This window comes from Mycetomoellerius zeteki, unplaced genomic scaffold (assembly GCF_001594055.1).
Source record: "Mycetomoellerius zeteki isolate Tzet28-1 unplaced genomic scaffold, Tzet1.0 scaffold158, whole genome shotgun sequence".
In the NCBI taxonomy this organism is placed as follows: Eukaryota; Metazoa; Arthropoda; class Insecta; order Hymenoptera; family Formicidae; genus Mycetomoellerius; species Mycetomoellerius zeteki.
In genome coordinates this window covers 725396-740779 of record NW_017256532.1, presented here as the reverse complement: position 1 = coordinate 740779, position 15384 = coordinate 725396, and the positions used below count along the sequence as shown (strand labels likewise).

Below are 15384 nucleotides of genomic sequence, written 5' to 3'. Positions count from 1 at the left end.
AAAAGATCCTGATTTGATGAAAGACTAGTTTTTACTTGTAATGAATTCCTAGACGCCAGCACAGAATTCAGGAGATGCAGATTTGAACTCCGGCTGAAGTAATATTTTTCGCACTAACAAGGAAAGGGACGCAACTGTCCCCCTCCGATTTTAATGAGCTTTTAATATGTTATTCTCCAGACAAAAATAAGCAACACGTATTTTTTTATACGTGCCCATACGCACTTTTAGGGGGTGAAACACCCTTTAGAAGAAAATCGGTTTTTCTCTTTCGAAGCGAATATCGCCAGAACTGTAAGAGATAGAAAAAAATTTTCATAATGAAAATTGAATGGTATTAAGAGTACTTTGTAGTAAGTCCTTGTAAGTTATTTATTGAGTTTTAAAGATGCTCATTAGCATCAATAGTATTAAGTTGCTTGTCAATTTAACATTATTCATTGTCATTGTTTGTCAATTTAATTTATTAATATTATTACTCCAGCCTTAGTCTAGGACTGTGTTTCAAGATCGATAAATAATTAGCGCACAATTGGCATGAATTGAAAATTGTATTAATTTCCAAAAAGTATTATCAGGCGTGAAGATTTGTTTTGACTGAATATGGCATTTTCCCGCACTCATTTATGTAATTTTCATCAAGCCACTTTTTATTTTTTCAGTATTTCTAAATTTTTTGTCAGACAAAGTATATGTTACATCGACCGGAACAAATGATAATTTGAAAGTGCTACGTGAATACCAATTGAGACTAATTTTGCCTTATGAGATCGAAATGAGCATTGCTCGGTTTCTTGTGTCGAAATTGTGATCAAAGATATTATTGCAACATGGCTAAGATATTTTACCACACCCAGCGTAATCAAAAGATGTAATGCCTTCAAACTATCATTTGTTCCGGTCAATGCAACATGCTGTGTTTGACAAAAAAATTTAGAAAAAAATATCAGAAAAGAAATAAGAAAATAGCTTTATGAATTCATCACAAGTAAAGACAGTCTTTCTGTCAAGTCGAAATTTATTACTTATCTGAAAGGTGAAAGGAAATATTGAAAAATATTAGAGATTACTTTCGTGATTGAATTATGTCGGTATGTTTCGACAATAAATATTGAATTTATAAAAAATAGTGGATTACTTATTTATATCTAATATGTGTTATCACAGATTCGTATGTGTGCGAGTGTATGTTATGGGAGAGTTAAGGATTACAGCAATCCTACAATCGCGCGGATAGGATTCCCGGATAACTCTTTCCGCTCACGTTTACGCACACGGAATACACGTATATTACATTCTAATCGTCGATCAAAGACTTCGACGTCGAAGCGCAATGGGTCAGGAAGCTCGCCGCGAACATCATTTAAGAATCCCGGCGTTATCGCGAAGTCATCGTTGTTGTGCTGCGCTTTCGCTGCGACTTTAGGCACGGATGTGAACCGGTCTCCTCCTTCCCTTGCGCTTTCGTCCTTCTCCTTCCATCACCTCTCCGCATTTTCCTCTTTCGCCTCGTTTTCTATACGACCTAATAAATCACTGTTTTCGCCTCTTCCGAGCGAATATAACGATGTCAGAGGTTCGCATATGCAACGACGCTGAACGTGACGTGTGAAATTAAAGCATCACGAATCCTCGCTTACCTCAACCTACATTCTTGAAAAAAAAAAGCTATCTCTATATTGATACAAACGATTGTACGTTTTAATAAATCGTGATATATCTAATCCATTTAACGCAGAATTTTACGTTTAATATAATATTGGGTATTGGAACAAAAATTCATAGCGCTATATTTATATCTATATGTTTAAAAAAAATTGGCAATTATGACATTCGACAGAACAAAGTTTCAACTTCGAGAATCTGTCTTTTAAATTACGGTATGATTTTTAATAAAGTTACGAGTAATTAAAGTTGAAATGCTTTTTTTTATTTAATCCGTGATAATCAGTAAAAAAAAATCTTAGCAACATTTTTAAAAAGTGAAAACTTTAAGCTTTCATGTTAGAAAGTCAAAAATTTTTGTAATTTTTTTTGACAGGCTTATAGATTGAGAAGAAAAATTTCTTATTTTGTCCAGTTCGTAGTTAACTATATAGAAAAATTATCAAACTCATTGAAACTCAAAGGACACAGTAATTTTTTGAAAGTAGAGATTTTAAGTTTAAAAACCCTTTTTTTAAATTTGAATTTCGTTTATTTTTAACAATATTACAGCTGTTTGAATTTTAAAATTTGTATCGATACGAACTTTGGTTCCAACCCAGCACATCATGAATTATGTTTCGTAAAGAATTTGACAGCTCAAAAATATGTTAATGAATAATTGCAGAAGAATATTAAATAAATAAATTCTATTTTTATAATGCTATAATATTAAATAAATTAATTTTAAATAAAGTGTACACGCATCAGGCATTAATATACTAATACGTGCGTCGCTGTATTGAGATGAATCGAACATATGTGATTCTGCTCTGTGCTAAATCTCATGCATCATCGTTGTTCAGTAATAAAGCTAATGACACGTGCAATTTAGCGCAGAACTGACCGCTGATTTCTAACGATTTCTCGACAGTTTCTTTGGATTGAAGCTGTCGAACGATACGATTTTAATGCTCGACATAGATTAATGGGTGCCAATGGATTAACTCTTAAATCTTAGAATTTCTCCCCACCACAGCACGTACACTATATTTTTCAATTATATATTACGCTACAAATTGTTACATACGTTCTAAAACGTACCTGCTTTAATGTGTAAGAATGAATTATATAGAAATGTGCCGGTTGAAGAATTATAGGAAATTCAGAAGAGTTTCGAATTTTAATATATTAGAGAAATATCGTCCAAACATCTCTAACAAAAAAGAGAAATTCGCAACGGCAACAGTTTAATCACATGATTAGCCAGCGAAATAGAAAACAGCATTATTTGTCAACGTGAAACATAGTAAATATGTAATTTATATGTATTTATATTATAAATATGTGTGAATTTTTTTTGCTTTACATATATTGAATTAAATTATTTTTTTTAAATACCTTTTATTTTAATTTATTTTTATTTACTTCCACACGCCTTCTAATGGAAACATATTTCTTCAATTTAACCGCTAAGTTTGAACTGCTTGTTCAACTCTAACAGCAATCATTCATTTCTATAATTTGTTTACGTTGTATGTTCGGGAAGAAAGATGACACGAAAAAAGATTAACAAGAATAAACTGCAGTACTTGTCGGAGATTATCTAGCGAGTTTTACCGTAAATATACACACGTAATCACTCGCGAACATTTGATCTTTTTCGATAAGCTCCTCGTGTAGTCGCGAGACAGTCATGATGCAGATGACAAATTTGTTATATCGCCCATCAACGATTTTGCATATCTCGCTGTCTGTCTCTTTTTGTCGTGTCATAACATACTTATAGAGCTTTGTCAGCATTACTTGTGTCGCCGATGGACAGCATTAAATTCATGAATGACACTTTCTCGCTGTTCATCAGGAAAGAAATCAATTTCGTAATCTTACGTACCACGCCGTACACATTATGCTGTATGATCATTAGATTGCGTTTTCGTGAATCTGACGACGTTTGACGATTATTAGCGATGAGTCGCGCGAACTTTCGCGCATAACAACTAATTCGTGTAATCGCGGTAGAGACAGTTTGTTCTCGTAAGAGGTTGTAATCGCCTAAATCATTTTCGTTCAGTTGATTTTCTCTTCCGCGCCCAATTTGGGCCCTACGTAACCACCCTCGGAAACGTTTCTTGTTGCTTTTTTTGTCACCGTCACATCGGGTGGCAACTTATCGTGACGAAGAGTCCGCGTAAACGTCTTTGCAATTTGTAACACTCGATCATTCATGATTTCCGTATTCGTGACGTAATTATGACAATTTGACGAGACATCTATTATCATTTTTACAAGAACGTTTTGAATTATGCCTGCAGAGAAAAAGAGAGGGTGAAAGAGAAGACTCGACGATATATTTATGATTTCTGACATAAGATTGCTCATAATTTCCGTAATCATGATGCAACTATAATATCTTCCTGCTACTAGAACTTTTTAAAAAATCATGTCATATGTAATATTTATCAAAAATTGCCAAATCGTTAATTAAAGTTTCGAGAATCCAAGTCCCAAAGTAGAAGTTTAAAGAATAAGCGAAAAGATAGATCTTTATGATCTTTTTATCTTTGGACCATCTCGTTGTCTCGATTGGAAATAATCTCGATTAAATTACTTTAAAATATTCAGCGTAATTTAAAACACAGGTTATCATTCTGAAATTCTATCCTTCTCTGATGAATTGGAGTAAATTGCACCTAGTGCAATCATATTGAATTATACGGAGGCAATTAACGACTTCTGCTGCTAAAATATTTTAAAGAATTGTCTTATATACGTACATAATATTTATTAAAAATCAAATCGTTAGTGAAAGTTCCAAAAAATTGTGTCCCAAATTAGAAGTTTAAAGAACAGATGAAAAGTTATATCTTTATGATTTTTTTATCTTTTAGACGACTTGTTGCCTCAATTGTAAGTTCTTGATCAAATCACCTTAAAATTTCCAGCAAAACACAGACTATCGCTCTAACAATAAGATTCTTCTTTGATGAATATCGGCGTGAATTGCACCTAACGCAATCATACTAAATTATACGGATAGAAATGATGTATTGGCTTATCACAGCAGTTATCGGATGCATAGAAGCATCGAAATACGACTGTAAATCCCCTTAGACACGGGGGATGAGCAAACGATAAGTAGACTGGAAAATTAAACGAGCTGCGATTTGGTCATCGCCGCGGCTGGCATTTTAAGGCCAGCGGAGAGTTTGCAGTTTGCGTAATCGATATTGCAGTTCCGCGAACTGCGAAAACAGAAGTAACAGCAATATACGGCTGAAGGTTGCTCAATGTCGTTACGTGGCCCTTCGGCCTTTTCTCGTCTACTTTTGGCGAGGTCGATCTTTCTTTTCTATTTTTTTTACAACGGTTGTACTTTTCACAGTGTTGTGCGTGCGCCTTGTATGTGCATTGTCCCGAAACGCATCGGCTCGCGCAAAAACCCTGCTTTATATTCCGCAACATGCAGACCTCGAAATATTCAACCTTAACTCGCGCCGCAGATTTTATGTTACTCTGGATGCGCGTTATTAAAACACTGATATCCGCATGTCAATGTTGTTGGATTGGAATTACACAAAATATAATTGCAACGCATCGTTTATCGAGAATCTGAGTTAAGTTTCGCACCTAAATTTCTTAATAAATAGTTCTGCATTGCTTAAACGAAAGTGGATCTTCCGTTAAGGATTAGTTTTAGAATTTTTATTGAAGTTATTTATACGATGTTAGCATTCATTTGTGCACCTCATTAATGTTTGTCTCTTAAATTACTATAATCTATTCTTTCAACTTTTTACATGATTCAGAACATGACTGCACAATAAAGAAACAATTAAAATTATTATTATTATTATTTACTTATCTGCGAAATTGTATGAATGAATAATCTAATTAGTTTATACAATTCCGCAAATAATAATAAGTTATTTTTAATCACGAAAATAAATATTATCTATTTTATAAAACAGAAAAATGAAATTTACAAATATATAGATATCCTTACTCTATTTTTAATTTGAAAATATTCTCTAAAACTTTTAGAGTGAATCTGATTCTGAAGAGTGAAATCTCACTCTTAAAAATTGAAAATCAAACCACTCTTTTTTGAGATTGGTTCAATTTAAGTGAAATTCTACTCCAAGAATTTAGAGAGTAGATAATAGTATTCATAGTCGATTTTCATATTTAAGACCATCTTAAGATGTTATAAACCAGTTACACAGAATCGTATTGGTACTTTAAGATATAAATTTAAACGATCTTGAAATAAGAATCGATTATAAATGTCGGTTAATATCATGTTAAGAGTTCGATATCGAGATGAAATATGTATCGTTACAACCAATAGGATTAATAGCGGCACGTGTTTCACACAAGATATCCGGCATGTGAATCTCGATGCATGCGGTTTTATCTTGGCGATTCGCCGAGCACGGATCTGTAGAGTCAAACGGTACTTGCTATATAGAGAAAGTCTTGCGAGAGTGCGAGATAAGGAGGGTGAGATCAGGTAAAGGCGAGAAGAGGGACAAGGAGAAAGAGAGAGAAACGTCGTGTGGCCGGTGTCGTCTTCACCAAGCGGGTTCTCTCTCAATGGGAGAGAATTCCTATGATGATGACGAAGGTAACATCCGCACGATGGATGGCTCTTCGAGTTTAGTGGGTAAGTGGGTCGTGCCGTCCGGTTAATTACCGATAGGCCTTTCGTGGTGTATCACGTTGCATGCGAGATATTCACCGTCGTCATTCGCGGCCGTTGTCATGACTGAAGACAAGCTCTTTCCTTTTATTTTCCTCGACCTTTCCTTCCTCGGTCCATATTTCGCTCTCTCAAGCGCGACTTCTCTTCCTGCACGCACGTTCCTTTTTACTTTCAAGACTCACACCGCGAATCGTCTTCGAAAGAGATTTGTTTTAAAGTACCGAGCCAAACAGGAGTGTTATTTATAACTATTTTTTCTCTCAGTATAGAATATACATTTTGTTAAAAGTAAATAATTTTTTTACAAAAAGATGTGGTAATGGATCATTTGTTAATATTGTTTTGCCTCTAATTTCATCAGGCTGTTTTAATTCTTCCTCGTATTTTATCTTGATTAAAAATACTCAAGATACTATTAATTTGGCTGATTTCATTTTGAAAAAAGCTATATATTTTTAATCAAATATTCTACATTAAGAGAAAAAAGTTACTGCAATTATTACAATTTAACTATAAAATTTATAATTATCTTCTCGATGTAATGTATTATATTTATACTGTACTGTATTTATATTTTTTTGATAGATGGTATATAAATATAGTTATTGTTAACATTATGGCAGTATTATAAAAATAAAGTTTCTAACCATAATTATTTTTCCATGCAATTACAATCACAAACACTTTTCTCTCAGAGTGTTGGAGATGAGATTAAAAGAGCTTATTATTTTTTCACAATTTATATTTTTCTAAAAAAATGTCTTGAATATATAATATCTATATTATAAAGATTTTTGTCAATTTATTGCATTCTATTATCTGTTCAGTCAAACACAAATGTTAGTCGATTGAATGGTACCTGCTACAAACAGTCGGTTAGTGAGACTGTTAGCTTTTACGAAAGAATTCAATTGTGATTCGTCTAATCATGAACAGTAAATTAAGGAATTGCGGTCGAGAGATTCAGCATATTGACCGGATTAGAATCGTGTCAAGAAAACATGCTTGAAAAACATTAGAGCTAACGTTGGTATATATATAGATGCGACAAAAGGACAACTTTACCTTTCGCCAAGCATTTCATGGACTGGTTTCATCATCTTTCCTATCTCCGCTATCTTTTTATTTACTTTCGCAAGTGCTCAGCAAACAAATGTCGCTAAATGCTGTACTTACAAAATTATTGACAAAGCTGCTTCATCTTTTTTGCGCTTTGAAATAATTTAAATATAATTGTTTATTACTAATTATGTTCATTATGGCTAACTGTCCGTTATACTTCAATGCAATATAATTAACTAACTAATTATATGATTAATTGAATTTTCAGCAGATACTGAATGGAATTAGATATTTTTTTCTATTTTTTGCTGTTACATTTACGAATAACGTACTCTTCTTAATTACGTTTTTAATTACGCTTGTCATGTTGTTTTTTATTATATCACTAGAAAAATAATTTAATATATTTGTGTGCTCCAAGTGGAATATCTCGATCCACATGAACGGAACATGATGAACGGTACCATCTACGATCTACAATTTGCAATTTATGATACATGATCACTGCTTCTTTATGGTAAAGCTTTCCTTTTGAGATATAAGAAGGAAGAATAATAATGATATTACGCCGATGATAGAATATTGTATACTCGTTTGCAGGATATTATATTCTCGTGTTTTAAACATTTTTACTTTAATCTCTGAATCTCTGAATTGCCATTGGTGAGAGTCGAAGAAGAGCGTACTAAGTAGGTAATGCTACATTGGCTATTAAATGTGACTCGTAATACGCCTTCGGTGATTCTTGCATGGTTTTTGTGTCAGTGAATTTTTATCACGATGCCACTTTCTTATCTTTTTACCTTAGATTCTATACTTTACAAATTACTTTTTAAAAATTCCACAATTTATTCCATACAAATATGAAAAATAAATTCTTTGGAACATTCGGCTGCAATATATGTTCATGCTCTTTACGTATGATTTGTCTTAATAAAAAGATTAAATATTTTGTTTTTATATTGTATTTTATATTATACTTATATTATATATTATAGATAAATTTCTGATAGAATTAATTTGTAATCAATAATCACCTTTAAAGCGAATTCTATGGCAACACGCATTTTCTACGGTTCCATTATTTTTGACAGATATCAGAAAATATGCCGCGTTTAAAACTTGCTTTGTAACTTATTGAATATTTTTTTAATATTGGTTTTTAACGTGCATCTAATTTTGAAAAAAGAGGAATATAATTCCGAAGAGTTTGTATAGAATATTGATGAGATTTCTGTTAAACTAATCTATTTTTTCTGCCTACTTTCTTCTTTTCAAAGAATGCGCTTCACTTCCTCAGAAGGAAATTTACAACTTTATGGAGCCATTTGTTACGCTTATTATAATTAATTAATTACCGTAAAAGAGAAAAAATGCAGCATTTTGATTAATGCTGCATTATTATATATAATTGCACATTATTATATATTGTGCATAATTATGATATGTTTCGTGATGATTTTGCTTCAGATACGATTTACGGATATGTATTTCTCAAGTGTCTTTATTTCTTTTTCTTCGATACTCGTCTAATGGTACTAGCTTAACGTTTCTGCTCAACGACTCTCACTGCCGTTCACTAGCGATTCGCCTTCGGCGATTACCTTTTCCTCCACTATCATTCCGCAGCCCGGAAATGAGCATCCTATATCACAAAACGGGTTTATCTGTTAAATATCATGGTAACTCTTTTCTTACGTAGCAAAAAAAGACGGAGGTATTATTCGCTAATTTCTCTGTGCTACTAGCCTGTTCTTGCGTGATCGAAGTGTATCGACTTTTAAGAACCGTTTTCACCACCCAACGAGAGTAACGATGGCATTTATTTAGAAACGCCTAGGTGGAAGCGCGGATTTATAATAGCATTAGTAGAATGATGATATATAATGCAAATAAATTAGAAATGAATTTATGAGTAACTAAAGAATTTATGATATATGCAATATTAACGTATGAGATGTGCTTATTTAACTTTAATATTTACCTCTTTATTTTTATAAAATTTTGCTAATCTAAGGAAGGCTCAAAACGTGAGCCAAAACATGTAATCGTTGTTTTCTCCCGTTACCATTAAACTTGTATTAAGTCTGTACAATAATTTCTGCGCTTGATATATGCCCGACTTTACCATTTATTTATTTTGAAATACTAATAACAGTGCTTTTAATACTCAACACTGCTTTTAATACAAAGCACTATTAGTGCTTTTAATATTCAAAATAGATAATTAATCACTAATCGACTTAATACTTGCAGTATTAAATTTCTCTGAGGGTAATCTTATCCTCCACATAATACCCCACATTCTTCCCTGAGTTTCCGTGTTAAGCATTTCTCTTCAATGAAAACGCAAAAAAATCTGACGATCCGATCGCAGCACACATTTCTCTTTTCACGAGGAAAGTAGATAACGAAATAATTCGTGATATTGTGCACCTGTCTCTCCCTTCCGAAATTTATGATCAAAGTTAATGCACCAGACGGTTTTGTCTTCGACCGCGAAACGAAGCCAGGTGCATTCAACAAATGCGTTGTAAAATTAATTATCGTACATCGCTGTCGTAGTTCTACTTTCTTTGCCGATAGTACTTTTGGGAACTTAATTGTAAGATACTCTGCAGTTTTCTAATTCGTCGTTCTAACGTTTTACGTGCTAATCGACGCGCGATTAGCAAACCATAAAAATTACCCAACTTCTTGTCCGACGTGAAAGCACGTTTTTCGACTAATATTGTTTACACACTAAAATTTCTCATAGAGCAACCTTGCTTAATTATGGAGAGGATGTGTTTTTGCAGAATTGGTTAAAAAGCAAATTTGATAATTTAGAAGAATGTAGCGCAATAAAAAATAAGATTTTGAAAGGTATAAAATGTTCTGGAAGAAGTAATTGAAAATAAGAACGAGAAGTCTTCATTACTAAAGTAATTGAAGATAAGAACGAGAAGTTTTCATTATTAAAATCTTCAAATTCGGGAAAATAATTAATACGCGTATCCTTTTAAGAGAAATATTTTTTACATAAATCTGATAAATTATATTTGATTTTCATCAATTTCAGGTTTTGTGCATATTTACATTTAGATTAAATTATACATGGATATCAGTATTGCATAGATTGAATATTAATTGGCAATTGATACTCAATGAAAATGAATTTTAGATAATATTTGAAGGATAACGCAAGAAAGTGTCGTTATCGTTAACTGAAAGTAATTATTTGCAATTCTCAAGTGTTTTAATGTCCTCGATTTGGATAAAAGCAACGGTGCGTTACCACTATTTCGACACACTGCAGTCGGAGAGATCTTAGCCTTGACTAGAGTAAAATATCTTCGAAGCTTTGCACAGACGTATTGTGTCACACACATGAAATCATTCGTTAACCTTTCGTGTAAACGCGAAATATGCTTCTTTCTTCATTTTTTGCATGAAGATTATTATTAATCTCGGTGGAAACTAACGATGAAGAACTTAATTAAGTACGATTACTTTATCGTCTCTTCATCTTAGGTCTAACAAGGCAATAAAAATCTCAAGAATTCTATTAAGACTAACGAGCTCAAAGAAAGTACGTGTTTAAGTACTGAGAAGTACCTATTTAAAACTTTTTTTTCATACTAATATTGAACTCTTAAAGATTTTATATAATTGAAAACTATTAATTTTCTGATAGAATGTACATATTGACAGTAAACTGAGATAAATTGTTTTTATCAAAGGTATTTAGGTAAGTCTTGATCAATTTGTTGTAGCATTTTATTGTAAATTATTATAAAGTTGTAATTTTTATTTCTTATTGTCTTTACATGAAAAACGTTTTAATTTATTAGTTTAAAATAATTATAAAGAAAAACGAATAATCTGTGTCTTAAAGAGATATAAAATGTTGCAGCAATATTTCAAGAATCAATAATCATGGGACATGTTCTAATGAAATTTAAAAAAAAAACAAGGAAAAAAAATAAAAACAGTAAATTCTGATTCTTGCGGAACAAATTGATATTCACTATGCGTTTTCGATTAGTATAACGCAATTTACATTATGCGATTTTCTTGTAGTCGCAGTTAAGGTCGATTGTTCCTAATTTTAAGCGGAAACTATGCTATCACCGTGAAGCACACATTTTTGAGTAGAAAAAAATCGGAAAATTGTCAATATCCGTTAGAATAAGTAACGTTGATATTCGTTACGTAGCATGCATTGTCACACATTGGAAAATGATAATCTCGAATTATTTCAATCTGTCAATATCATCGGCATACATTTAACTATATCTTTAAACTTTCGCCGTTCCACTCTTCTTCGTTTATTTCATGGTGTATAATTGTTAATTGTTACGTGTATATATTAATGAATGATTCTGCAATCCTTCAGTACACTGAAAAAAAGATTGGCTACTGCAGCAAATTAGATGGTAAAATATGGCATGGTATTTTTAATTGGCTACAGCAGCCAATTTTTGGTTGCGTTAGCCTATCTGTAATGTCAGTATAGAATTTCGATAGATTAACACAACCAAAAATTGATTGCTGCAACCAATTAAAAATGCTATGCCATATTTTACCATCTAATTTGTTGCAGCAGCCAATCTTTTTTTTCAGTGTAGGGACGATAATTACACTCTTAATTGAATAATTATACTGTTAATTGAAGAATTAGATTTGTATCAGTATTATTTTACTAACATTTCCGATATTATTTCATATATCACTTCGCACTTACAATTAGATCATAAAAGTACAAAAACATACAAAACCGATATTAATATTATTCCTATATTTTCATATTATCAAGTCTAACTAATCAAATTCAGAATTACACGAGTTTGAAGTCATTTGCTTGGAGACATTGACTGAACTATTCGTAAGTCTACGCATGTTTACGCGCTCTTGATGTCGCTTCGAAAGGGTCCGTTTTTCTCGGATACACGAAATCACGTCATGTCTGTTAAGAAACTGGCTCGAAAACGGCCCAGCGACCTTGTGCCGAATATTACAGCGTGTTTCGAACGGTTGTGTAATGTAACGCATTTCATGTGTTTGGACATATACGTGGAGGTTATATTAAGGTAGGTAGTTGATGCGAAGCAAATGCGTGAATACACAGGTAGCCGATATAATTTCTGTCAAGTGTGTGAAATTTTTATCTAAGAATTTCTCTCTCCTCCCCTCTCTCTCTGTCTCCTTTTCTTTTCATTTATGTCGAAATACATGTAGATATTAACGGTAGAATTAGAATTAATCATTTGAATTGAGGCAATAGCAATATTTCTAGTTCTATCGCGGTTAACAAATGTACGGATGTGCTTTGCGATGCAACGTCTCGATTGTGAAATGCAGGTGAATCGCTATTTACAAACTTTCAAAAATTCATATTTACGTATATTCTACTAACAAATTACGATTTGCTACACATTAATAATCTTTAATTATTTTATATTTTTAAAAATACATCTTTTAAGAGTTAAAAATTTTTAGTATAGCTTTAGGTCTTCAATACATGTATAAAATTAATTTAAAAATGCGTACAAAAATTTAATAACTTTACGAAAGATTAATTAAATTTAATTTACTTGCTCAAGAAGCTCAATATGCTTTACTTTTTTATACTTGTAAAAATTTCTTATAAAAATTGTTAAAAATATTCTGAAAATTATGATCACGCCTTTCTTATTGTGAAATATCACTATACGAAATATATTACATACAATACGTTATAAATATTGCACAATTAAAAATTTCACAAGATGCAATCAAAGATTCACTTTCGAAAGAGTAATAAATGTGACGGCAGTTCGAATATTAATGTCAAAATACTAATGTAATTTTCTCAAAAATCTTATTAAAGTATATATAAAAATATGCCTCATTGAAAAAACTTATTTACTTACTTTAATGATAGTTCCAAGCAGTACACAATATAGATGGTACATAAATACAAAGTTATTTTCCCGAAAACTTTTTGCTAATAAAAACTTACTAATAAAATGATTTTGATTTTATATTGAATAAATTAATTTCCGCATGAAATAACATAAATGATAATAATAGTTTGTGTTGCATACATGTATATGTATATTAGGTTGGAACAATAGTTTGTTACTCTACTTTATTTATATCATGTCTACATGCTTCAAAAAAATTTGTAATTATATTATTCGATAGTTTCAGCTTCAAAGTTTCAGCTGTAAGAATCGGTTTTTTTTTAATTGGAGTACGATGATTTTTAACAAAGTTATGAGCAATCATAGACAGAATGCTCCTTTTATTTAATTACAGTAATAAAAAATTTTAGGAATATTTTTAAAGAACGATTTTGTAGGAAAAACTTTAAGCTTTTACGTTAGAAAGTCGAAAAAGTTCACAAGTATTTTTGGGGCATGTGATAGGTCCACAAAATAAAAAAAAATTTTCCATTTTGTTCAGATCGTAGTTTTCTTTAAGTAAAAATTCTATATGTAAAACTCATAGTAATTCAAACGATAATATTTTTTTAAAAGTACAGATTTTATAAACTTTAAAACCTTTTTTAAATTGAAATTTCATGAATTTAGAAATTCATGGTGCTATAAACTATAACTTTCAAATCAATATCATATATAAACGTATTTAAAAAAATATAGTATATTTTTTATAAAATTATTAATAGACATATTAATTTTATACATTAATGATTAAGTATCAATAAATTTTTAATAAATTAATATTACACATAACTTATAATTTTAATATACACGTGTCTTGAAAAAAAAGAAACAGTTTTAATTGCAAAAAAATTCAAAATTAGGAGGCTATTAAAATTTAAATTTATGAATGTAAGTAGACCTGTATATATAAATAGTGCGACCAACGTTAAAAATGCGTCGTGGACTTTAACCGTGTTTTATTACATATTAATAAGTTTACTTGATATTTACTAATTCAAATTACCCACATCGTGACTCTTTTATTTAATTACGGGTATTGCATTATGAAAAAATTTTATAGGTAATTTTTCTAACATTATAGTTTTTATGTCAATTAAAAGTTGATTTTAACCTTGATCCTTGTATGTAGGACCCTTTGTAGGACACTAGCGTACTGCTTTACTACTTCAAGTATTTGATATGTGAGTAGTCAAAAGGGATCAACTTGCACTACACGGATAGTGGTAAAATATTTTCATCACTTGAAAAAACATAAAACAAGAAAAAATATCCATTTTCTTCCTAATAAAAAGATTCGTCTTTACATTTCTTTAAAAATATGATAGAGTAGTCTCGCATCATACAATTATTATTCTGTTGAGCTGTTCTCATCTTTTGCCTCCTAAATGTAATCTTTCTTGAAGGGTTGATCCGATTAATGTGAGAATATAATTCGCGCACACGCGACTTTTTATGACGCAAATTTTTATGGCTCGCACACGCCAATCCGTTTAAGGAATCGGCCCGATTTCTCGCCGCGGAAATTCGTTTTGGGTCGCTCTCCAGCGACCATTCGCGCTCGGTCAAACGTTCCGCTCTCCACCCCAAAGTTTTCGAAATATCTTACAACGCTTACCTTCCACTCACGCTCCACCGGGATCAGAAAAAGGCCGACACTGTGCACTTCACCACTCCTGCTCTTAGCTACGTCGTCACCGAAACCACCGATCCCTGCGTGATTCAGCGGCGCTGCATCAAACCGAGCTACCCATCAAGGATTTGGACTATCCGAGATTCCGTCCACTTGACTCTTCGCACTATATTTCCCTATACCAGCGTCCAATGCTGGACGCTGTCGTTGATCGACAGGTGAACACAACGGGATTCGGGAACACCGATCACGAGGAAATTCCCCTTCTTCCGGGAGACGAAGGGTTGCAAGGACTTCGAAGGGAGGCTCTCGTCACTGTGCACGCGGTCCTTCTCTCGCGGGGTCAGGATCAGCGAGGCACACTTGCGTATGAGTGCTACATATGTCCCCGCGATATCGCATATGCGTCGTGT

General features: G+C 32.2%; 2 protein-coding genes across 2 annotated transcripts in view; one reads left to right on the top strand and one right to left on the bottom strand.

The window, feature by feature from the left end:
• LOC108721048 (elongation of very long chain fatty acids protein AAEL008004) overlaps positions 1 to 15373 on the bottom strand; it is a 30951-nt gene extending 15578 nt beyond the window's left edge. Inside the window, exon 1 of the mRNA XM_018445369.1 lies at positions 14957 to 15373. The gene's annotated coding sequence lies outside the window, so the exon portion shown is untranslated. The remainder of the gene's footprint in view (positions 1 to 14956) is intronic.
• sit (stuck in traffic) overlaps positions 1 to 15384 on the top strand; it is a 74730-nt gene that overhangs the window by 15169 nt on the left and 44177 nt on the right. The gene's annotated exons all lie outside the window — the stretch shown is intronic.